The sequence below is a fragment of the Antechinus flavipes genome, chromosome 2, assembly GCF_016432865.1.
Source record: "Antechinus flavipes isolate AdamAnt ecotype Samford, QLD, Australia chromosome 2, AdamAnt_v2, whole genome shotgun sequence".
Classification (NCBI taxonomy): domain Eukaryota; kingdom Metazoa; phylum Chordata; class Mammalia; order Dasyuromorphia; family Dasyuridae; genus Antechinus; species Antechinus flavipes.
Window position 1 is genome coordinate 420726201 of NC_067399.1, and position 24816 is coordinate 420751016.

Consider the following 24816-nt stretch of genomic DNA (forward strand, 5'->3'; position numbering starts at 1 on the left):
GAGAAAAAAGGGTTTTTTCCCTTGCAAGTAGAAAAAAAAATTTAAAAACCCAGTTCTAGATCAGCTCCCACATTTTACTAATGGCCCTGTGATCTCATGCATAAAAAGCTTTCCTGATGATGAAACTACATCTACCATTGAGAATGGACACCTGCTCTAAAACTGAATCTTAGAGAGTTTGTCTGAATTTCTGAGAGGTTAAAGGTTTTCAAGATAAAACAATTAAAATTTGTCAGAGGCAGGACTTGAATCCAGGTACTCCTAATTCCTGTATCAGCTCTTTTTCTTTCTTTTTAAATAGTATTTTATTTTTCCAAATGCATCCAAAGATAGTTTTCAACATTCACTTTTGCTGTACCTTGTGTTTCAAATTTTTTCCCTAGATCAGTTCTCTATCCACCATCCCTGTCTGCTTCTCTGTTTTATAAATCAAGAAACTTTATTGGTCTTTGATTTTTATAGCACAATTTTAAAAATTAGAAAAAGCAGGAAATCTGGAGTCTTAAGGATCTGAGTTCAAATCTCAGTTCAGCAGTAAATAAACTGCTGATGAGACACTGAGCAAATTACTTCCTCTCTCTGGACTTCAACTTCCCCACCCTATAAAATGAATTGAGGGGGAGGGTGGGCAGGAAGAGGGTTGAATAGTGATAGCTTGAAATATGTGATGCTAAGAACAAATGATAATTGTCATTGCTCCCGATTCATTTAAGACAATTTGTTCTTCATCCTCCCCCACCACTGGAGACATTTGTGCCATTTATTGTCTTTGTCCTGGGAATGAATCAGTGTCAGGCATTAGTGTTAGGCATTAGTGTCATTAGAATGTCAGAGCATTAGTGAATGACAAGTTGCTGTATTTTATTCATATTAGGCAGCTATTATAACTGGAAGCTGGTTCCAAGTGGAAATAATTCTTGAATCTAAAAATTTTTCCATTCTGCCAAAGAGGAATGGTCTAGGCTAAACCCATATTTCCCACTATTTGAAGAGGGAAAATTTTTAATTTTGGAAATTGTCAGTGTTATAAATGAGAGTCGCAGATTATCTGGAAGAGACCTTAGAGTCTATCTAATCCAATCCTTTTATTGTACAAATGAGGAGAATGATGGCAGTAGCCCCAAGTTTATCTGTCTTTTCATCATACCACTTTATTTCTAAGTGTTCTTTTCACTGTACCACTGTAGCTTCCCATTTATCCTTACTATTATTCATTATTCCTTAACAAGCACTCTCCATCATTGCAGTTGTTGTGTTTTTGACAGTTAGTCCCAAATCAAAGCATTTTGTGTAAAACCTTGTGAACACTAACATGATGTCAGAGAAGAATGGGGAAGGTAACTCTACATGGAGAGAGCTAACCCAGTTACTAACCTCTAGATTACTTGTACAGAGCCTGAGGAGCCAGGTGTGGGTGATATAGAAGGTCATGTAGGGTGGTCAGTGGTAAGCACATATTATATTCAGTTCGAGATGTCACTGTCTGGGAGAAACATTGAAAATCTGGGCCATGTGCAGAAAAAAAGTGACAAGTAGAATACAGACAATCCCAATTAAATCTATCCATAGGAAGATCTTTTCATTAGATTTAGAGTATCAACCCTAAAGAAGATTTGAGATAGATAAAATAGTTGTTTTTAGATATTTCCTTCAGGAGGATTAGACATATTTTACTTGAAATAGAACCAGGACAAATAGGCAGAAATTAAGAAGAGTCATATTTAAGCCAACATAATGGTTAGTAACATTATAACAATAAGAATTATTTAAAAAAAAAAAAAATGGAGTAGACTGGCCTCCCTGGAACTCCCTAGGGACTTCCCTCTCTAGAGATATTCATGCAGAGGCTTCAAGATAATATAGAAGGGAGTCATATCTGATAAAGTACTAGAATTGATGATGTCTAATTTATTTCTATTACAACTTAGAGATTCTAAGTTTGTATGATTCCTGTAGCTTTCCCCTGTTACTGTGAAGGAAGTAAGAACTGGAAAGAATTTCCTTTGGAAATCAAATGGATTAAGATATTTTCAAAAATGAATGCCAGGAGAGCTCAATTTATTGGTCTTCCCTGGCATTACAGGTAATGGTGATTATAGGTGAAGGGAAGAGTCGCTATCATTGAAAAGGCACTAGAAATGGGTCTTTTCTATCTATCTTGAAATCTCCTCACAGGAAAATTTATTCATAGCACATAAGAACTAAGAGCACTCCTTTTTTTTCTATAGTAGTGAAAGATCATACTGCTTAGAGGCACATGAAGAACACTCCTTTTCTGAATAGTAATGGAAGACCATGCTCATTACAGCATCTGGGGCATGATCAAAAGTAGCCCTTAGAGACAAGGGGCTTTGGATGGTTTCTGGACCAACTGTCTCTTTCGATCTGAGACCAGTTCTGGGATTTCCTTTGGAATGTACAGCAGCTCCTCCCCTCTCCGGATTTTATGTGACAGTGGGAGCAAAGGATGCTACAGAGATAAAGGAAAGCTATCAGTATCTACAAAGTTCCCTTTGCTTGATAACTTCACTGCTACACATTTGTCCAAAATTGTCCAGAAAGAAGAAAATGTACTAAATAGTCCTGCCACCTTCTCCTTTGCTTTTGTGCCCTAATTTGTTGAAAGTGTTAATGAATAAGGAAATGAAAATGAGAAAGTTCCATGGCATAGTAGGAAGAGTACTGGAGAAGGGTCAAGTCCTAGATATAAGTTCACTACATCTGAGCTGTGCAAACTTTGAAAAATTACTTTGATGCTCTGAGCTTATTTCTTTCTTTGTAAAATGTAGAAAGTAGGTGAGACTAGATGATCTGTAAAATCTCTTCTATTGTATAATTCCCTTGGAAGTTAGGAGAGAAATAAAGGACTGGTAAATCTATCACATGGATTTAGCCCCTGAGTATGTATACATACACCCTCACACACATATACATATCCCCACTTCATATGTATGTGTTTATATGTATATGTATAAATATATGCATATCTACATTTATTTTACTCTGTGTATGTATATGAATTATTTGTTGCTGTAGTTTTCTTAACATCAGTTTCTAGATAAGTATAGGAATAATGATGATGGGAAACCCAGTGCGGCATGGTGGCAGAATCAGAGAGCAAGATCTGAGAGTTTGAGGGCACAGCAGGAGCACCTCTGAAAAATCTAGTGGAGGGATATGAATTGTAATTGTATCTGAAGCCTCTAATTTGCACATTGCCTAGAGCTAGACTCTTCTGCTCCTTTTCCAGCCTCTCTGACAGCACTGAAACCTAAACAACAGGACTTTACATCCTCTAGATTGAGTCTTGTCACTTGTCCAACTGGTGAATCTTTAGGATTTTATGATCCATTTCATCTACCTTGCAGCTGAACTCTCCTCTGTGATTTTTCTTCTGATTTGAATGTAATCTCCTTGAGATCTAGAAATGTCTTGATTTTCTATTTGTGTCGCTAGTGTTTAACACAGTTCTTGGCAGATAGCAAACAAATTAATAAAGGGTTTGTCATTGTATTTCTAAAACAAAGTGATGGAGATGAGGAAGGGTGCTAGAGAGAGAACTAGAGGGATACTTAGAGGGAAAAGAATAAGATAATCAGGTGAATAAAAGATGAAACCACTGAGAAAACAAAGATTCAATCTTCTGAGCATATTGATTATTAATCAAATGTATACCAATTGCCCATGACCAGCTCTCCTCATCTTAGGCCTGAAGACAGGGGAGATGGACTTTTATACATTATACATTAGCAATTAATCAAATAGAACCAATTAATTAAGAGGAAATAATATAATACTAGGTGATCTGGTTTCTAATTGGAAGAAAAGTTAGGGATTTTCCAAGTTGAGAAGGGGAGAGTAAGCAGGTACAATTTCCTAATTTCAGAAAAAGAAGCATCTCCTTCAAGTGTCTGTAAAGAATTAAAGAAATGTGGAAATAATAACTGATTAATCATTATGGGGTCAGTTTTCAAGGAAGATATATGAGTTGCTTGAGATATACAATTGTGAGAAAACTCTCCTTGCATCAATTTTTGAATCTGACAGTTTCTGGTCAGCGTTACTTACCTAGGTACTTAATTAAGGGTTTCTAAGTAGTAGGCAGAGGTAGTCCAGCTTCCTAGCCATGCAGGGTTAGGTTCAAACAATACAATAAGGTTTTCTCCCAATTCTCACAATTGAATAACAAGACAGAAATTGGACTAGATCCATAATTAAATAGAAGGGGAAATGAACGAGCTCTAGAATTGAATCATAAGATGGAGCTAATGTGATTCACTCAGTTGCTACAACTAACCACTTGTTTTCCTCATCTCCTCAATTCCCTCCATTTCCTCAGTAAAGCCATTAGTGGACATATTTTGTAGCCCAAGAGTTGGGAGAGAAGGCTGATATGTATCAACTTTCTATTTGACATACAAAATATTCTACCCCGCCCCCTGGTTATCATCTACCCGCATTCCTGAGTGAAACACGCTGTCCTTGGTTACAATTTGGAGTGATTGATGGTGGTTTGTTATTATTATTTTTAAAATGTTCTTTGTGCCCAGGCGCCTGTGGGAAAATGTCAAGGAATAATTTTAAAATCTCCCAGTGCCTCCCACATGAATTCTGAAGCAGCATCTTTGGGGCCAGTCATGCCCCTTCCCTCAGGGGCAAAGGAAGGGTGCATTAATTGAGGGAGAGAATACACTCTTTCGTCTACTCCCAAACAGCTGAGGCATGTATGTGCATACTGGGTTATCTCACGGATTCTCTCTCTGCTCCATGATTCCCCAGGAGTGAGACCTATATATAAGCATTCATAGTCCAACTAAACATCCTTTTACTGGGTTATATAAATGAAGATCTAGAACTAAAAGGAAACTGAGACTGTCTTGTCTAACAACTTCATTTTGTAGATAAAGAAGGGGAAATAAAGTGACAATATTCCTACTGCTGCTCTGGAAGATTTGGATTTCAGGTGAAACAGATGATCTAATGAATTACTTTTCATATCTATTATTACGTCATTTATATTCTGTAAGATCTCAAGGACTTAAGTTAGATTTAAAGATGGCTGTCTTGGAAAAGGAAATGGCAAACCCTTCCAGTGTCTTTGCCAAGAAAACCCTACTCGGGGTCATGGAAAGTTGGACATGCCTGAAATGACTGAACAACATCTTGAGTGGAAAAGAAGTAGAGTTTTGAGGTTAGGTGGAGGATGGTCCTCCTATTTGAATTTTTAAAACCAAGACAATTAGATCCATAATAAAGTGTTCCTCAAAGGCAGTTGGCGGAATGTTATGTACTTCTCAATGTCTCTTCCTTCTGCAGAACTAGATGGTTTTATGATCTTTGCTCCTTATAATCTGTGGCTTCCTTCCTGTGTTACTAACATAGACATTGTTATCCATTCCATCTAATTTGAGATTTTTTTCTTCCTTCTCATCTCCTACCTATTGTCCTACAACTTTCTGGAGGATATACTGAGAGAATTCCTGATGGTTTCAAAAAGCAAAGCTATCAAGATTCCAAACAATATGGCAGAGTGAGAGGAAGCTGTACAACCCAGTTCTCCCTGCTGCTCTAATAATGATTTAAGAAGAATGGACAAAGTAATGAATGGGAAAGTGAGAAACTAAAATGGGTTGTTTTCCACCCAAAGGTCACAAATTAGACCTATAGGCAAGTGGCCAGGACAGGACCAGGGTTCAAGACTCACCTACAAGACTGAGATACCCAAAACTGGCACAGACTCAACACTAGATCCAAACCAGATCAGACAGATAGATCAGAAGGTTGGACTATCAGCTCCTAAAATGCTAAACTGGGTCCATGGGGTCCATCCAAAGCTAATCTTGGACTCAGCTTACATCCTGGCCAACAGTTCAAGTCTTGGAGTAGAAACTCCATGGGCAGTGCCCAGAGCCCCCAACATGGTTTCACAAAGAAAAGTTTGCACCCAGTTTTCCACCCAAGAAAGCAGCACAAAGTATTTTCTGGAGTAACAAAGACCACACATTCAGACCCAAAAGAGACTCAGTTAAACCAAAATTTTAGTTTACCCAGAACAGATTGGAAGAAGAATAAATAAATAATAATGAAGCCTTCAACCACTAAGGTGTATTATAAGGCCTGGAATGCCAAAGACACAAAGTGAGAATAAGAGAATAATACCAAAATATCTACAAGTAAAGCCTCAAAGAAAAACACAGCTTTCCCACAAGATTAATTACAATTCCTAAAAGAAATGATGCAAGAGTTTAAAAAATGAGTTTTAAAATGGTATCAAATGAAAGGAAGGTGATAGAGGGAAGAAATGAGAACTATAAAGGAGAGAGACAGAGAGAGAATTAACAGCTTGTTACAAAAGATACAAAACCTTATCCAAATAATAGCCTCCCTGAAAATTGTAATGAACCAAACAGAAATTAATGACGCCACAAAACAAGAAATATTATAGCAAAGTCCTTTAAAAAATAGAAGAAAGTATAAATTATTTCATGTCAAAAAACCTGGAAAACAAATCAAGGGGAGAAAATTTAAGAAACAGCTACAGGGGCAGCTAGGTGGCACAGTGGATAGAGCACTAGCCCTGAAGTCAGGAGGACCTGAGTTCAAATGTGATCTCAGACTCTTAACACTTTCTGTGTGACCCTGGGCAAGTCATTTAATCCCAATTGCCTTGGGGGGTAGAGGGAGGGAAGATGTTTGTAAAGAAATAGTGAGATACACAAAAGCCAGAACAACAATAACAACAAAAAGCCTAGATATCATATTTCAAGAAAACTGGCCATTTCTCTTAGAACAATGGAACAAGGAGAATAAAAAGAATTTGTTCATTACCTCTCGAAAGAAACCAAAAAATGAAAGGACTTGATAACTTCATAATCAAATTACAGTTTCCAAATCAAAAGAAAAAGGCTACAAACTACCAGAAAAAAAAAAAGAGTTCAAGTGCAAAACAACTGCAGATAGTATCATACAAGATTAGCAGCTATTACCTCAAAGAATTGGAGAGCATGAAATACAAAATATGAAAGATATAGAATTTCAACCAAGAATAATTTACCCAGCAAAAATAAGTATAATCCTTTAGAGGGAGGGGTATAGGTTATTAATGAAATAAAAAATTTTCAATCATTCCTGATTAAAAAGTCTAAATCTTAGTAGAAACTTTGAGAATTAATCACATGAGAAAAGAGAAATATAAAAAGACAAATATAAGTAAGCAATTGGAAAAGATTTTATAAAGATTACCTGGGAAGGTAAATGACACAAACATTTACTATGAAGGAGTCAGTAAAATATAAGGCTTGGGAATAATTTTTGTTATGTTTTGATCATCTTAGAAGAAGGGAAAAAAAAGGGAAAAAATACTTCAGTTGAAAAAAAAAGGTTGAAATGGAGGAGAGACTTACCTTGCGTAATTGGGTAATGCAAGTAGAAGTCTATAAAAATAAAGGAGCAGGAGAATGAGCATCACTTTAAACCTCACTTTTTACTGATTCAAAGTGAAGTGAACAGAACCAGATGAACAAGTTATATTATGATAAGAACATTGCAATAATGAACAATTTTGAAAAACTTAAGAATTCTATAGTTACAGAGAACCAGTAATTTAAAATGCTGTCCACCTCCTGAGGGAAAAATAATAAGCTAGATATGCAGTGCAACATACACATTTCTAAAAATGGCTAATGTGAATGTGTTTGGCTTGAATTTTATATTTGTTTTGGAAGTTTCTTTTTCCCTTTCCCCTCCCACATAAAAGTGAAGAGAAAGAAAGAGAAAATATGCTTTCTAATTGAAAATTTTTTTTTCAAAAAAGGCAAAATTATTTATCACTATCCTAAAAACCTCTCTTTCCCCAATAGTATTCATTCCTTTTCCAGACTCCTCTAAAGAGATTATTTCATCAGATCATTGTTTCATTTGATATTATGTTTTTAAATTAATTTTAATGTTTTAAAATAATTTTGATGCCACCTTAATAGGCACTAAGTATAAATTTCAATTTTCTCTATTAGCTTTCTGACCAAGAACTAAGTTGCCAAAGAATATTGTTATTTCTGGACTTTTAGATCATCTCTAATATAATCTCCTCTTTTTTCTTTTCCCTTTTCTTCCTTTTGCAGTTGAGGAAAGTAAGACCCAGATGTAGACTGTACTTCCCATTTCAAAGATTAGAACAGATGACTTTTTCCCTCCTCAAAATCTGTCATTACTAAAAATCATAGAATTTCTATGGTAGAAGAGAACTTAAAGGTCAGCTTTATAGATGAGGAAACTATCGCCTAGAGAATTTATGAGTGACCCCAACATCACATGGCTGGTTATGTTATGTAATGTGATGGAGGTGCCCAAACCTAGCCCTATCAGGGAGCAGGAAGAGGAATTCTTGGGTAAACTGACCATGGTCCAGGCACCAGGACCACCAAAGTCCAGTTTGGAGGCTCCAGCCCCTGCAGTTTCTTCTGCTCCTTATCCATTTCCCAGAATATAAATGGGTTTGATGGCAATCCCCAAACCCTTCGGCTCCACTGAGCTCCCACAGTATGCCAGTCACGTGGCTAATCTCTGAGCAAGCCATCCTGTAAAGCAGCTGGGAAGCTTGTGATGTATGAGAAAAGGATATTCTTCTCCCTCCTCCTCCCTGTCTAGCTCCCACACACGGGGACATATGCATGCACACATACATTCATTTTCACACACGCACATGCACACACACGAAGGACTTTGAATCCATTAGAAATTCAAACTTTTCCTTGTTGGTATGGAAGCTTAAAAGTCCTTGCCAAATGTGTAAATTTATTTATGTACGGTGCCCATCTGGAGAAACAACCTGGCTCCCTGAAAAGGAGCGAGGGAGGCAGAGAAGCAGCTTTCTTCCCAATGAGCATAGCTGGAGGCTGAGTTATGCTGCAGCTTCCGAGGCTGAATGAACAAAAGAAAGGGAGTAGAGACTGACAGAGGGAAAAAAAATACACAAAAGTAACCCTAGCAGTATGAATGAATAATTCATATTGTGACTGCCTCAATGCTGAGCTTCCCAAAATAGTCGTTTTAATTGCCTATTTGTTTCCCCGTTGACTTTAATTCAGCTTGAAGAACTTTAATGCTTAAAGTTGACTTGTCAGGTAGTGCTTCCTTAGGGGAATAATATTCCATTTTCTTTATATAAAGAAGAAAGAAAGAAAGAAAAGTAATGAAAGGAAGCCCACTATTTAAAGATATGGAAACTCTTTCCTTTTAAATCTCACTGCAGAATTCCTTGTTGACACTGTTGGTTATTATGAGCTTTTTAGACAGACATACCATTAGACAGACAGAGCTCGCAAGCTTTGGTACTTAGGGAGGCCTACTAGCTGTGATGCAGTCTGGGATCGCTTACAAGACTGTAGCTTTTCAGATATCCAGACAACAAGGTGCTGACTAACAGGGCCAGATGAAATGTCTGGGAAAGAAGAGTTAGAGAAAGGCATCTGGGGGACAGCCGCACAACCACAGAGAGTTCCCCGGAGAAGAGGGATTTGGTGTTCTAGACTTGATACCACCTGCCTTGCTATTATACAAGGGTAATGTGGCAGACAGGTTTGTCTCCCTAGGCAAGATCTCAAGGCTTCAGGGAGAATTAGTTGCCTAATTTCTGTTTCTGTGCCTCTTGATACATCATTTTCAATTCATGCTTAACAGAAATGAAATCATGAAATGTTACAGTAGGAAGTGACCTTAGAGATCAGAGAATACGAGAATGTTGGAACTGAAAAGCAGATTAGAGATCTTATACTCATAGAATCACAGAATCTCAGAATTTAGAAGAGTTCTCAGAGACCATTTTGTCCCACCCATAAATGATCAAGAATCACATCTATAACATCAATAGGTGAGTTTTACAGTCTCTGCTTAAAGATCTGCTGTGAGAGGGAAGCCACCAACCACCTCCCAAGGCAGCCCATGCTTCTTTTAGCCAGCTCTAATTTGGGACTTTCTCCTTAGATCAGTCTAAATTTGCCTTTATGCAAAGTCTTCCCATTGTTCTTATTTCCAGCCTTTGCATTTTACAGATGAGCAAATTGAGAATTGTGGAGGTAATGTAACTTGCAGTCACCTAGTTAGTTAGCACCAGGTCTAGAATAAAAACTCTGCTCTTCATTCCTTTAATTCCTTCAACCACTATTTGACACCTATCTTGTGCAAAGCTGCTATGGTAGCTGTATGGAGCTTAAGAGAAAAAAGGATCAGCCCTTGCCCTCAGGAAGCTCAATGAAACTGAGTGTGGAGGAGTAAAACTGTGAATGAAAATGGGAAGTTGTTTCCCCTCTGTCTCCCCAAGCTAATTCCCTCTTCCTCCCGGGGATAGGTAGTGCAGCTCTCAGCTGGGTCCAGTAGAGATGGGCAAGGTAGCATTTTGTGAGCTGGCAAAGTGTTTTGTTTTGATTTCAAAATGGTCCTTTTCCCAGAAATCTCTCTGTTCAATGCATGAAAGCTCACTGTAATTGCCCTCCTTGGCATTTGGGAGTTAGCAATCAATCCATTCTATTCAATGTCTTGCCCATAGTCACTAGTGATGAGCAAAGCATTGCAATAAGTCTAGTAGTGATCCTAACATTACCCAACTAAGCTTAGACAGTAACTCATGACTGTATGAAGAAATGAAAACCTTCCCATAATTCCACTGTGAAGTATAATTATTCATGTACATGTCTTTACTGAAGTTACTTTACGAAATAGAAGTTCTTCGAAGGGAGTGGGACTTGTGTTTCCTCTTTGTCTTTGAATTTCTCTAGGACCCAATATAATGCTTTGTAACAATGACAGGAACTGAGGACAGATGTAAATGAATGAGTTTGCTTTCACACATCCCTATTATTAACATACACATATATATTATATATCCTATACACAGGATAAATAGGAAATAATTAACAGAGGGAAAGCACTACCATGAGGAATTAATGCTAACTCACAGCCTTCAGAAAAAAGAGTATGAAGAGCTACTGAGACTCCTGATGGTCCTGCTTTGATACTTTCTCAGTGGAAAGAATCATGGGAATGTTAGCACAGCACTGAATCTGAGAGACAATCTCATATACGGGTTCTTAACTTTTCTGTGTCATGGACCTACCTGCATGTCAGTCAGGTGAATCCTTTATATTCCTTCTCAGATAATGCTACCATTAGACAATTGGAGTTGGTTATCCTTAGTAAGGATTCTAGACAAAGATGGCACATCAGAGTAAGCTGAAATAAATATTGTACTAATCTCTGGTCCAGGATCCTTAGGCTTAAAAGTGAAAAGGGTGACATAGGTGACCTTCACAAACTTAGGGAAGGAAATCGGAGAGAGATTCTGAAGAATGGATGATGTCTTAGGGAATCTGGAAGGAGAGAAGGGAAAGTAACATGGCTGGGACTTGGGTATGAGCAAAATGAAGGAAGGAAGATAATTGATTTGTGAGAGGGATCTGGGAAGCTTTGGAATTTTCCTTCCAACTCCATCTCTTTATCTTTCCCCTGGAAATAATTTCAGGAATGGGAATAATCCAGTTCAAACGTGAAAAAACCTCACATAAACTACCAAAGCTGGTAGAAAAGCTTGCTCACTAACTGTTTCATTTAACTATGTCCTATATCCCCACCTAGACAGTAATCTCCTGGACTGGGACTTGGGTATGAGTAGAATGAATGGAAGGAAGATAATTGAGTGGTAAGAGGGAGCTGGGAAGCTTTGGAATTTTCCTTCCAACTCCATATCTTTATCTTTCCCCTGGAAATAATTTCAGGAATGGGAATAATCTGGTTCAAAGAGTGAAAAAGCCCCTTATAAACTACAAAAGCCAATAGAAAAGCTTGCTCACTAACTGTTTCATTAAACTATGTCCTATTTTTCCATCTAGACAGTAATCCCCTGGAGGGCAGGCAACCTTTGATCATATATCCTTCCCAAGAGCTTAGCTTAGGACATGTAGTAGCAGTTAAATTCTGTTGGCTGATTGACTGAAGTTAGGATGTGAAGATGAACCCAGAGTCATAGACTGAAAGGAAGGGATCTCAAAGTCCCTCTAATCTAACCTTCCTCATTTGATAGATAAGGAAACTGAGTTCCAGGGAATTTAACCTGACTTGCTCAAAGTCACTGGGTAGTGAATGAGATTTAAAACCAGGACCTCTTACTCCAAAGTCAGTGCTCTTTTGAAAATAGACAGCAAAGAGGGAGAGTAGCAGAGTGAATGGGTTTTTTGCCTGCCCACCTAACCTTCATTTTCAAAGTGAGCCACGTCTACTTAGTAACCATGTTTTATGGCTTCCAACAGCCTGCAGGTGAAGCAGTATAACTGAGGAGAGTTGTGAAATCCAAGTTATGGGAAATATGTATGTGAATTGCCCTTGGGCAGCGAGAGAAGACTTGCTTGTTTATGCCTGAGCTTATGAGGCATCATTAACCCAGAAGCTTGGATGGGCTGAGAATGTGAGAAGAGGGTCAGGTTAGAAGGTGATGAGACTTTACCCCACTCCCAGTCCCCTTCCACTCCTCCTGGGCTCCCTCCCTCCCTGACAGCAGAGACAGGCTGGCAGGAATGTGTCGCTTTGCCCTGTACACCTGCCCACAAGGGAGGCATCCAGCTGGTCTGGGCTGAGGTGACACACAGCCTGGGAGGAGGAGGGGAGCTGGGTGAATGGGGGAGCTCTCCAGACCCTGCAGGTAATCAGGCTTGGGAACAGGGGTTCTGCTGGTAAGGGAGTTTATAAGTACTTCTGAGTCTTTAGCCAGCCCATCTGTACCAGGAGTAGAATCCAGAAATGATAGATCTAATTGAGTGGTTCTACAGGGCTCCGAAAAAGAATCCCAAATGCTTTGAAAGAAACTATGAAATGCACATTGCAACGGTGCTATGGGTTTTATTGTTAAACTGTGGATAAAACCTTGAACCTCTCTAAAATATTTGATTGTTGACTACCGACCGTATCATTATCAACATTAATATTCTCAATATCCAGCTGGGAGTACCCTTCTCAGAGGAGAGTTGGAAAATAAAAAGGTTGGTGGTATATGCTCCTAGAAGAAACTCCATCTCTCCCCCTTTCTCTCCCCACCGCCTGCCCCATCTGAGGGGTTGAAGGCTTCCCCAAGGGTGGAGTATATCTCCTTTCTAAAGGCCTATATATGCAACATCCAATGATCTCTAGGTCCTCAAGGTTACTTGTCCTGGGATGTTTTTCTAGGAGCATTATGAAACATTTAGGAATGTTTGTATTCAACATGAGATTTGTAATTAAGAGGCAGAACCGGATTTTGCTTGGCTTTCTCTCCTACCCTTACCTCTCATAGTTTTGGCATTTGGTTAATTCATTTTGTGATTGGGTTTTTTTCTACAGATCAGAACATGAATTCTGTAGACCCATGTTGAATTTTGGTGAATCACTGAACTCTGGCCATAGGGATAACGCAGACAAGGTCTTGGAGGGTTTTGCCCAAGAAGAAAGATCTTAGGCTGCAGAAGCACTCAGAATTTCCTAGGGGGAGAGGTAGGAGGGTCAGACAGGTCTTTAGGGGAGGAGAGCTGCTCTCTCTAGCAGGAAGTATTTTCTAAAAATCATTGTTCAGCTTCAGATTTTGCTTTCCATCCTAGTTTTACTAATAATATGTTTGCCACACTGAATAATTCATATTCCTCTTGGCATTTGTGCCATTTGAGATTCTTATTGTCAGGACTTCTTATAAGCAGTACAATTTACTCCTTTAATCTTTCCCCATAAAAGAGCTTTTTATCTTCCTCTGGGTTTATCTTCAACTCAGTGGTAGAGGGTGCCTTAAGTTCCTTGTGTCGTCATTCATGTCACACATGGGCTCTTAGTATGAAGATTTGGTATCTTCTTTATAATTCTTGTCAGTGTCTTCCAAAAAATGCTGTCATTCATTCATTCAGCAAACCATTTCTGAGAGCCTGCTATTAAGCTGGATTCTTGGGAATGTGGAGAACTAAATGAAAAACCATGCCTTTCTTGAAGGTGCTTATATTCTATAGAAGGACACAAAATTTGAGGAAGGAGAGACCTTTAACAAGAGGATAAAATAAAGATTTGTAACAGAAGGTAACACCTGAGTTGAGATTTAAGGAATTTTTTTTTTCTTGAAGCAATTGGGGTTAAGTCACAAGCTAGGAAGTGTTAAGTGTCTTAGGTCAAATTTGAACTTGGGTCCTCCTGACTTCAGGGCTGGAGCTCTATCCACTGCACCACCTAGCTGCCCCCTTTAAAGGAATTTCTGACCCTCAGGCTACATTCTTCTCCCTCAATCTTCTTAGAAGCAATGCCCCAATTCATCCCATTTATGTGTTCTTGCATTGCATACAGATGATGGGGGAGAAAGTCCCAGAATCTTAGATTTACTGAGCTGGAAGAAACCTTCAAGACCATGAAGTCCAACCCCCTCATTTTTCAGATGGGGAAATAGATACTGAAAGGTTAAGTGACTTGCCTGGTCATGCAGCTAATAATTTCTGAGATAGGAATTTGGACCCCAGTCTTCCTGATAATCTTCATCTTATTCAGAAGTAGCTAGATGGCACAGTATGTTGAGCCCCAGATATGCTCTCTAAGATCTGAGTTCAAATGCAGCCCCAGAGATTAACTGTGTGACTTTGAGCAGGTCACTTTAAACTCTGTTTTGTCCTAGTTGTTTCAACTATCAAATACACAGCACCCATTTCAAAGGGTTGTTTCAAGGATCAAAGGAGATAATATTTTTAAAACACCTAGCACAGTGCCTGGCACATAATAAACATTAGACATTAGATAAATACTTATTCTTTTCCCACTACAATATGATGTCTTTTCTCCAGTGTGATAATAAATGTAATTATGTTTATGCTTTTAACTGGGATAAGAGCAAGTTTGAATCAATTTCTCAGAATTGGTGGGGTTTGGACTTTTATTAAAAAAAAAATCTTTTCTTGAATTTTGGATTATCAGAATAGTTCCTTTAGATACTTTAACTTTTCAGGTGACTGTCAGTAGGAGTTTGGCACTATATAGATCCCAGAATCTGATTTATGTTGAAGAATAATTCTATCTTCTTTTGTGTCTTTCCATGAGGAAGAAAGAGCATTCCATGCCTTGGTACTTTTTTTGTTTCCTTCATGTTGAGGAGGGGGGAATAACTAGAGCCAAGAGACCAGTGTCCTTGTATTTGTATTTAATCTAGATGGCTATAGGGTCTTAAATCATTATTGGTCTTATGAAAGAAGCAATGAGATATATTTATATGTTTCTTTATACATTGTTTATTTTATCTTATTCTCAAACCAGATCAGTAATTTGGTACTCTGCCTGTGTGACAAAGCAAATATTCTGTATGATAATTCTGTTGTACTGTGGTTAAACCACATCTACAAGAATATGTTAAGTTCTGGGTGCTATTTTGTTAGAAAAATAATAACAAAGAAAAGGGCATTAAGATGGAAAAAGAACTAGAGACCACGCCATATCTAAAGTGCAGTTGGAAGAAGTGGGAATATTAATCTGAAGAAGAGTGAAGAGGAATATTGTCTTCAAGTATATAAAGAGCTATCACATGGCAACGGATTTAACAAACAAACAAACTTGACCCCCCTCCCCAAATTACCAAGTTCTAATTGATGTACAACTTATATGGGTGCTGGGGCCATGGGATGTCCATCCTCCTGGCTGTCATTTTGCCTGATTCACTGTTGATTAGCACCACCTCCTTCTGTTGCTCTTGTCTCAAATACCCTGCTCCAATTTGTTTCACTTCAAGGATTGAGAGAAAGGGAAATGCTAACCAGCTAACCAGGTGGTTTACAGCTAGTACTAATACTTTTCTCCATCACCTTATCATTATCATCATCCTTCTCACCCAGTTAAGCCCGGCACTTTCCTAGCAACACTATTATGTGACTTGCAGGGCATGAATGAGTATACCTAACTACCAGAAGCTGATCGTGCAAAATTGACTAAATGGTTTAAGAATGTCAGGGATGGATATAAATTAAAAATTATATTAGGGGATCATGTTCAAGTTTACACACACACCCCTATACACAACACAGGACGGTACATATGAAATCAAACCCAAGTGGTATAAGAATAGTCATAGAATCTCAAAATTAGAAGGAATCATAAAAGCCATCTATTCCAACTACAGCTGAAATATAACCTGCAACATCTCTAAGCAAGTAATCATCCGACTTTCTCCAGAAGTAGCATACACATACTGCATCCTAAGACTAGATCCTCCTCATCCCAGACAGCCTTACTTTTCAAGAAGTTTTCCAGATTTATGTTGCTTCTTTGCAATTTTTAACCATTATTTCTAGTTCTGTTCTGAGGCAAAGCAAGATAAATTTAATCCCATTGCCATGTGGTAGCTCTTTATATACTTGAAGACAGTATTCCTCTTCATTCTTCTTCAGACTAATATTCCCACTTCTTCCAACTGCACTTTAGATATGGCGTGGTCTCTAGTTCTTTTTCCATCTTAATGCCCTTTTCTTTGTTATTATTTTTCTAACAAAATAGCACCCAGAATGTAACATATTCTTGTAGATGTGGTTTAACCACAGTACAACAGAATTATCATACAGAATATTATGCCTCCCTAAGATCATATTATATCTTTTTGACCACTGAGTCACAACACTGAATCATTGGGTTAGTCCACTGTCTTATACTTTGTTGTTTCCAATTTTTTTTTCCAGTCATGTTCAACTCTTCATGACACATTTGGGGTTTTCTTGGCAAACATACTGGAGTGGTTTGCCATTTCCTTCTCCAGCTCATTTTATAGATGAGGAAAGTGAAGCAAACAGAGTTGAGTGACTTGTCCAGGGTTACACAGCTAATAAGAGTTTGAGGCTAGATTTGAATTCAGGAAAATGAGTCTGGCTCCAGACCCAGTCTAGTTACCTTTCTGTGTACTCTGTAATCCACTGACCTCTTTGCTTTTCCTTGCACACCACAATCCCATCTCCTTTCTTTTACAATGTCTGTCTGTCTCCTCTATTTTCCCCTGCCCTGCCTGTAATTTTTTCTCTCCCAACCTCTTCTCCTAAGAGTCCCTGTCTTCATTTAAGACTAAATTTTAGTCCCACTTTCTGAAGGAAAACCTTTCCTGATCCCTCTTTCCCCACAACTTCTAAGGTCACCTTCCATGTACTCTGTCAATATTTTATATGTGACCAGATCTTTTTATGTTGTTTTCCCTCACTAGAAGATGAACTCCCTGAAGGTGAGGAACTGGGTTTTTTACCTCCTTTCTATAGTTGGTGCTTAGAGAAATATCTGAAATATAGTTAAGCACTTGATAATTTTTTTTGATGTTTAAGTCAATGACTGACATCAAATGTATATAAAAGTAAATTTTGTCTTCCAAATAAGAAAAGAGATGAAAGATTACCACTTTTACAATTCAAGTTTCTCCTGGGAGAAATTGGGTTCCTAGGTGCTTCCCTGGTGCTAAGTGACAGATAGAGAGAGAGAGAGAGAGAGAGAGAGAGAGAGAGAGAGAGAGAGAGAGCGAGCGCGCAATAAAGCGATAGAGCCTTGAGCCTTGAGTAAGGAAGACCTGACTTAATAGTTGTGTGTCCTTGGGAAGCTCATTTACTCCCTGTTTGCCTCAATTTACTTAACGATAAACAGGGGTCATGATAGCATCTTCCTCCCAGGTAAATTTAGATTAAATGAAATAATATTTGGAACATACTTGGCTCCTAGTAGGTAGGCACTTATCACTCTTTTTCTTTTTTCCCCTTCATTCTGTGAGATAAAAAAAAAAAAAACACTTAGTGTTACACATGTAGTAAAAAAGTAAAAACATGGGTCAGATGTCATGGGCCTTGTCAGTCACTGAATTAGAAGGGATTGGAGTTACTGCCCTTAGTAATATGATTACTGTACTAAGGGGAAATTCCTTAAAAGAAAGTGACAGTAAATTTTCTGACTTCAGGAAATATATCCAAAGCAACAGACCATCATATTTTTTTCTGGCTTAGCCTTTCTCCTAGATGTATCTCCCCTTAATTCTAAATTATTCTTCTTTTGGTTACCCTTGGCAGAGTCACCTTGGAGAGTTCTTACCTTTACCCTTGACATTGCTTTATTGATGTTACTTTAGGGACAATCTTGTCCTCTTTCATAGGCACCAGGGAGGGAAGCACAGGTCTCCTCATCATCGCCTACAACTCCAAAATTTGTTGAACAAGTCCTCAGATAAACCAAACTTTTTCCAATAAATTTTGAGGGACTAAGCTTTCATCCCCTTGCAGATAAGTGTGAATTTCCCCAGCCCCTCATTTATGGGCACATGCCCACCCCACCTTCAAGACTGTCTTGCCACCTATTTTCCTATTGCTTGTTTTTTTCCCGTATCCATTTGTAGGATTTAGGACTTAGACATCCATTGATGAATGATTTTTGCAGGTGAAGACTGTTTCTAAAACATTCAATTTTTGGAGCATCAGTGCCATATACCCAGTAAGAACTCAGCAAATGATTTTACATGATTATATGTAAATGCAGTCAAGGCATTAGAGATTGCAATCTCATCTTGGTTTTTTGTGTTGCAAACTGTGTATAATAAGATTCATAGTTGCCAGGCTGAAAGTCCCAGTTTTTGAGAGCACAGTGTAATCAAAGCTGGTAAAAAGAGAGAGAGCAAAGAGAGTCTCAGTCTGATGGCTAAAGCATTATACTTTCCCACACCACATTATGAATTGTCAGTAGATACAGTAACCCAGTGTGGTATGTATGGTTTTTTCTTTAAATGCCTTTTTACGGGATCATTGAATAAAAAGGTGGAGCTGTAGCCTTGGCTCTGAATCCCGTTCCTCACTCCCTGCAGTGGGAGAGAGAGAGTGAGAGTCACACTTGGACAAGTCTAGGGAAGGAAAGGAATTGATGTAAAGTAGCCGTTTGTTTCTGGAGGGCGGGGGGTCGAACAGGGAAGGCAAGCCATCAGAGCAGCTCTGAAACCTCCTTGGAGGAGCTACCCTGGAATCTTGCCCATCCTGCATAACAGTCCCTTGGTTACAACTGATCCAGTCGGCTTTGCAAGGATTTCCCAATCTTTTTCTCTCTCATTTTCTTCCTTTTCTCCAGGGTGATACTTAATTTCACAAAGGTGGTCAGATAATGTGGTGGGTTAAATCAGTCCAAATATTGTGGGTTCCTTTTTTTCCTTTTTAGAGAATACTTTGGAAGAGTATGTTAGGGATTATGGAATGAGTTGTGTTTTGAATATTGGGGGTTTCCTAATAATGCGTGTACTAGGTGCAATGTGCCAATTCTTGGATCCCCTCCTTAGGGAACCCTTGAGTTCTCGCAACATTATGTAATACATAGGCTGATGTTATTTTTCAGAATAGATTTTTAGCTTGATTTTTTTTAATCCCCCCCTTTTAAAAAATATGTTGTTTTGAATGGATTCTAGGAAGCTGTCTCTAGGGTGGAGAGGAGAGAAAAAGGAGGAAAAAAAAGAAATTTACATAATAATTTTATTATATATTTAAAAGGAATAACAAGTCATGCGTAACAAATTTGCAGTTTCTGTGTAATCATCTTATTTTATTATACTGTTACAAAAATACTTGTTTTTATTCCATAAATTAAAAATAAGATATATGGAAATTTTTTAAGCATTTATTAAATGCCTACTGTATATCAAACACCGAGAGACAAAATAACCTAGAGCAGAAATGTCATACTTAGCTCATGTGCCATGTATTTAATAACTTAACTCCATCTGAGTGGATAGACCTGATATCAGGAAAAATTGGGTTTGAATCCCATCTTAGTCACTAAGTACCCACATGGTCCTGGGAAGGTCACTTTACTTTTCAGGTTCCACTTCTGTATTTCTGTATAATAACTATAGAATTTATCAAATGGAGTGGTTGTGAAGAGCAAAGAAGTAATATATGTAAAGTGCTTTGAGAATATTGTCATGTTATGTAAATGTCAGTTATTATTATCATTTCCCATGATGGTCTGGAGCAGTGAGTTTTAACCTGGGGTCTATGGATCCTTAAAGGGCCCATGAATAAATTTCAGGAGATCTGTGAAGTTAGATGGGAAAAAATTACATCTTGATTTTCATTAATATCTAATTAAAGTCTAGTATTTCTTTCAATTATTTTTTAAAAATTATTCATTAGAAAGGGGTAATACCAGACTGCCAAAAGGGTTTATAAACCTGGTGAAGCCTATGGAATAATGTTTTAAATGCATAAAGCAAAATATACCAAATTACAAAGGAAATATATTAAATTGAAATCCTATTAGGAAAGGTTCTTCCCCACCCCCACCCCCACCCCCGCCCTGCCAAAAAAAAACAACAAAAAAACAAATTCACAGGTTCCCATGTTAAGATCTCCTAGTCTAAAGAGAAGCTCTTGAAAGAGACCAAGAATCAGGAAATCTGAGTCTTATTTCAGGTATTTTTGCCTCTTTCTTACCCTTCTTTGTGCCTCAGTTTATCCCTTTGCAAAAGGGTAATAAATCCCCTTCAGTCTTCCATAGAACAACAAAGTGTTGTGTGTTGGGAGCCACTAAGAGACTCAAAGTGTTTCCTCAGGGAATTTCTGAAATATGTCCTATCTCTGTAGTCCTGGCTTTTCTCCCCAATCTCTGATATCTTGGTACATCCTTTTTTCATTTCATATTAACAGTTCAGAGGAGCAGTACAGTTTAGTGAATAAAGGGCTTGCCTCAAAATGCTGATAAATCCTGGCTGTGTGATCCTGGGCAAGTCAGTAACATCTTAAAGCCAAAGGCAATCTCTAAGAATGGAAGTTTCTAATTAAGTGTTGGTCCTCTTGGGAGAAGTTTCCTCAGGTGGGAGTTTTCTTTAGTGAAATCTCGGGTTTAGCCCTATTCCTCTTAACTGATTATGCTGTTTTCCCCCTTTTATAGCCACATGGGTCTGCCTGATTATAGTGGGATGGTGGAAAGAGTGCTGGATTTGGAGTCAATGGTTCTGACTTCAAATACTATCTCTCCTACTTCCTGCTTGTATGGTCTTGGGAAAATCATTTAATCTCTCTGGGCTCCTGTTTTCTCGTCTGGAAAATGAAGGGGTTAACCTAGATGAATTAAAGTATCTTCTAGCTCTGAATTTGCAATCCTGTGGTCCTAAGTGATCTCTCCCAAGAATGTCTTCCTGGTTCTACTCTCTCCCTTCTCCAATCCACCATTCATATCTAAACTAAACTCATCTAAAGTAAAATCATCTTTCTGGTCATATCACTCCCCCTATTTAAAACTCTACTATGGCTCCCTATTGCTTCCTGAGTAAAGTTGAGCTTCTTTGTCTGGCATTCAAGTCCCTTCATAATACTTTCCAATCATATTGCATATTATTTCCCCTCCACATGGTTCCCTGACACACTAATCTATTCTGTCTCCTCAACATCCATGTTCTCTCCAAGCACTGTCCTTTTCACATTCTATTCCCTGTGACTTAAATGTTTTCTTTCCACTTCTGTATTTATTACATTTTTGTGCAGCCAACATATGAGGGGCTCCTTCTATGGAGGGTGGAACAAACATTTATTAAGCACCTACTATGTGCCAGGTCTTTTATAAATATTATCTCATTTGATCCTCACAACAACATTGGGAAGTAGGTGCTATTATTATCTTCATTATACAGTTGCATAAACTGAGGCAAACAAAAGTTCCACGATTTGTCCAGGTTCCCACAGCTAGAAAGCATCCAACAAGATCTTCCCGACTTCCTGACTTCAGGCCCAACATTCCCTCCAAGCTGCCTGTTTGTTGTAGAAGGTATTAGATGCTAGAGTGTCCAAAGATGAAAAACTATCCCTGCAATCAAAGAATTTACATTTAACTGGGAAATGCAGTTTGTAAATGGAAAGTAAATAAATCATTTAAGGAAGGAAAACTCACTAATAAGTAGGGGAAGCAGTAAAGCTTACTGCAGGAGGCAGTACCTGAGTTTACCCTGAGAGCACTGAATGGCAGAGAATTGATAAATAGAATATTTGTATTTATAGAATTTTTTTACATTACAGTATTTATAGAATATTTTTACATATATGTGTACATTTATTGTGTATGTGTGTGTATTGTATTTATAGCCATATTTAGGACAGAAGAAGGAGAAGAAAGGAAAAAAAAGAAAGTTACATGATGATTTTGTTGTATATTTGAAATAGCAAGTTATACATAGTATATTTGCAGTTTCATGTGCAAGTTATCTTTTTTATTATGCTATCTTATGAAAATGTTTTATTCCATAAAATTTGATAACAGAAAAAAAAAAAAAAAAACAGAAGTTAAAGACAGAATGTACTCTGGACAAGGACATAGACTATTACACAGGTACAGAGATGGGAGACAGACTATAGCTTTGTGGAACAGCAAGGGGACTCATTTGTCTAAAAGCTAGAACATGTGAAGGGGAATAATATGAAAAAAACTAGGCTATGTAAAGGAGAAGAATATGAAAAAAAGTTAGAACATGTGAAGGAGAATAATATGAAAAAAGGTAGGGTGGAACCAGATGATATCTTAGAGGCTTTAAATACCAACCTGAGAAATTTGCATATTTTGTATTCATGTGCACTAAAGAATCATAATTTTCTTTGTAAATTTTTTTATTCATTATAAACTTAAATACAAAAAGAAGAATATTGGCATATGTACAGCAGACCATAAGAGAAGATTTAATATAAAATAAATTTCCATTTTAAGAAAACCATGAAAATCTTAAGTAGGAGAGTTGACAAGAAGGTTGTTTTGATAGCATGGGTAAGAGGGTAGACTCATGGAAACCATTGGGAAGTAACTGAAATAGTCTGATAAGAGGTGATGAGGGTCTATGCTGACTGTGTAATTGGAAGAGGAGGGGGTAGATGTGAGAAATTTTGTAAACATAGAATTGATGGAACTTGCAATGGATTGAGTATTCAGGACAAAACAGAAGTGTGGAAAATACTTTAGTTTGCAAACCTGAAAACCTGGGGAACTGGGAAGATAGTGGTTTCCATAAGAGAAATATGGAAGTTTTGAGGAATAATGGATTTAATCTATACAAAACACATTATAACCATAAAGTAATATGTACAGCGATATCAATTGATAATCATCATTATCATCATCCATACTTTAAAATGAACTCAAATCCCACTTTCTTCATAAAACTTCTTGATTCCTTTTGATCAGTGAAGACTTTCCCAGGGAATCTCACAAAGTACTTTTTAACTTTTTCAATTCACTTAATCATGCAATATTCTGCATTATAGTTATCTGTGTCTGTGTCTTATTCTCCTATTAGACTGGAATCTGTATGGGGGCAGAGGCTAAACTAATCCTATCTAGAGCTACAAAAATGAAAATCTCAAAGGGGTTACATTCTATTCAGGAGATGCAACATGTTATTCGAAATTAAGTAAAAGTTCACTTAAAGAGGGAAAGATGACTATTGCCTAGGGAGGATTAGGAAGAGGGATCAGAACTATAACTTATAACTATACCAACCTGTTATAACTATAACTATAATCAGTCACTTCCTAGTTGTATGTGCCTAGGCAAGTCACTTAAGCTATGTTTGTCTCAGTTTTCTCAACTGTAAAATGGGAATAATATTAGCACCTACCTTAGCAGGAATTCATGTGAGGATCAAATGAAATGACATTTATGAAAAGTGCTTAGCACAGTGAAGAGCACTGTAGGTGCTATATAAATGCTGATTCCCTTCTCTTATCTAAACTTTTTAACTTTCCTAACACCTAGCACAATATTCTACACAGAGTGATTACATTTTTTTGTTAACTCAATAATGAAGTTCACATGGTAGGAAGCTTTAGGATAGGAATTAGGAGGGACAGAGGACAAGCAAGAACTGGGAAGATGTAATCATAGAATTTTATATCTAGAAGGGATCTTTTATCATGAGGCAATGTGGTATAGTAGAAAGAGCACTGACAGCAGAGGACCTAAATTCAAATCCTGTCTCCAATGCTTACTGTCTTTATGATCTTGGACAAGTTGCCCTTTCTTAGTCTCAGTTACCTCATCTGTAACGTGACAAAATGATCTCTGAGATCCCTTCTAGCTATATACTTATGATCTAGTTCCAATTTTTCATTTACAAATGAGAAATTAAGTTATTTTTTCCTAAATTGCACTGCTAGTTAATGGCACTCCCTCCCTCCCCCAGCATATGCACTTGAACTCAGATCCAGACCTGTATTCTTTCCACAATCTGCTTCCCTGGGAGAGTTGATTTTGCTGCTGTGGTTTGTAGTAAGGAACAAGCACTTTTTTTCTCCCAAAACCTCAGCTCTGTCCTTTGAATGAAGAGCATAGCGTCTCCGGATCATTGAGCATCCTTTCTGAGTAGAAGACATATAACTGTAGTGAAGAATGTAAAAGCCTCATAGGGCAAAATAAATAAATAAATAAAATAAAAATAAGGATAATAGTATTGGGGGGCTGAAAAGAATCATAGAAATCATCCAGTCCAGACCCCTTATTTTATAGATGAGGAAAGGTCCCAAAAGTTGAAGTGGTCCATCTAAGCCCAGATTATTGTAAGCATCAAAGGCAAGTTCCCGGACAGTAGTGACCTTTCTACTATACTACACTGCCTCCAATTATCTTCTAAAGCCTTCTACCATATGGACTTTGTTTTATCATTCAATAATCATTTCATAAGCACTCTGTGTGCTATGTAAGTGGGAAGGAACAAGATGGGAATGCAGGTGTTCTAAGTGCCAATCTAGAGCACCTTCTGTTGCAATGCTCTGTGTCCAGAAGGTCATAAGCTGATGGAATCTGTCTGTCTTCTCC

The 24816-nt window shown here is 37.8% G+C and overlaps 1 protein-coding gene and 1 long non-coding RNA gene across 5 annotated transcripts in view; one reads left to right on the forward strand and one right to left on the reverse strand.

The window, feature by feature from the left end:
• The window catches only part of WWC1 (WW and C2 domain containing 1), a 146880-nt gene that overhangs the window by 56604 nt on the left and 65460 nt on the right, over window positions 1–24816 (forward strand). The window lies entirely within an intron of this gene.
• Window positions 12870–24816, reverse strand: LOC127550174 (uncharacterized). Its single transcript, XR_007950783.1, has 3 exons — window positions 24212–24816; window positions 17708–17760; window positions 12870–14006 (listed from the first exon to the last, which is right to left on the reverse strand). It is a non-coding gene; the product is annotated as an uncharacterized LOC127550174 (long non-coding RNA).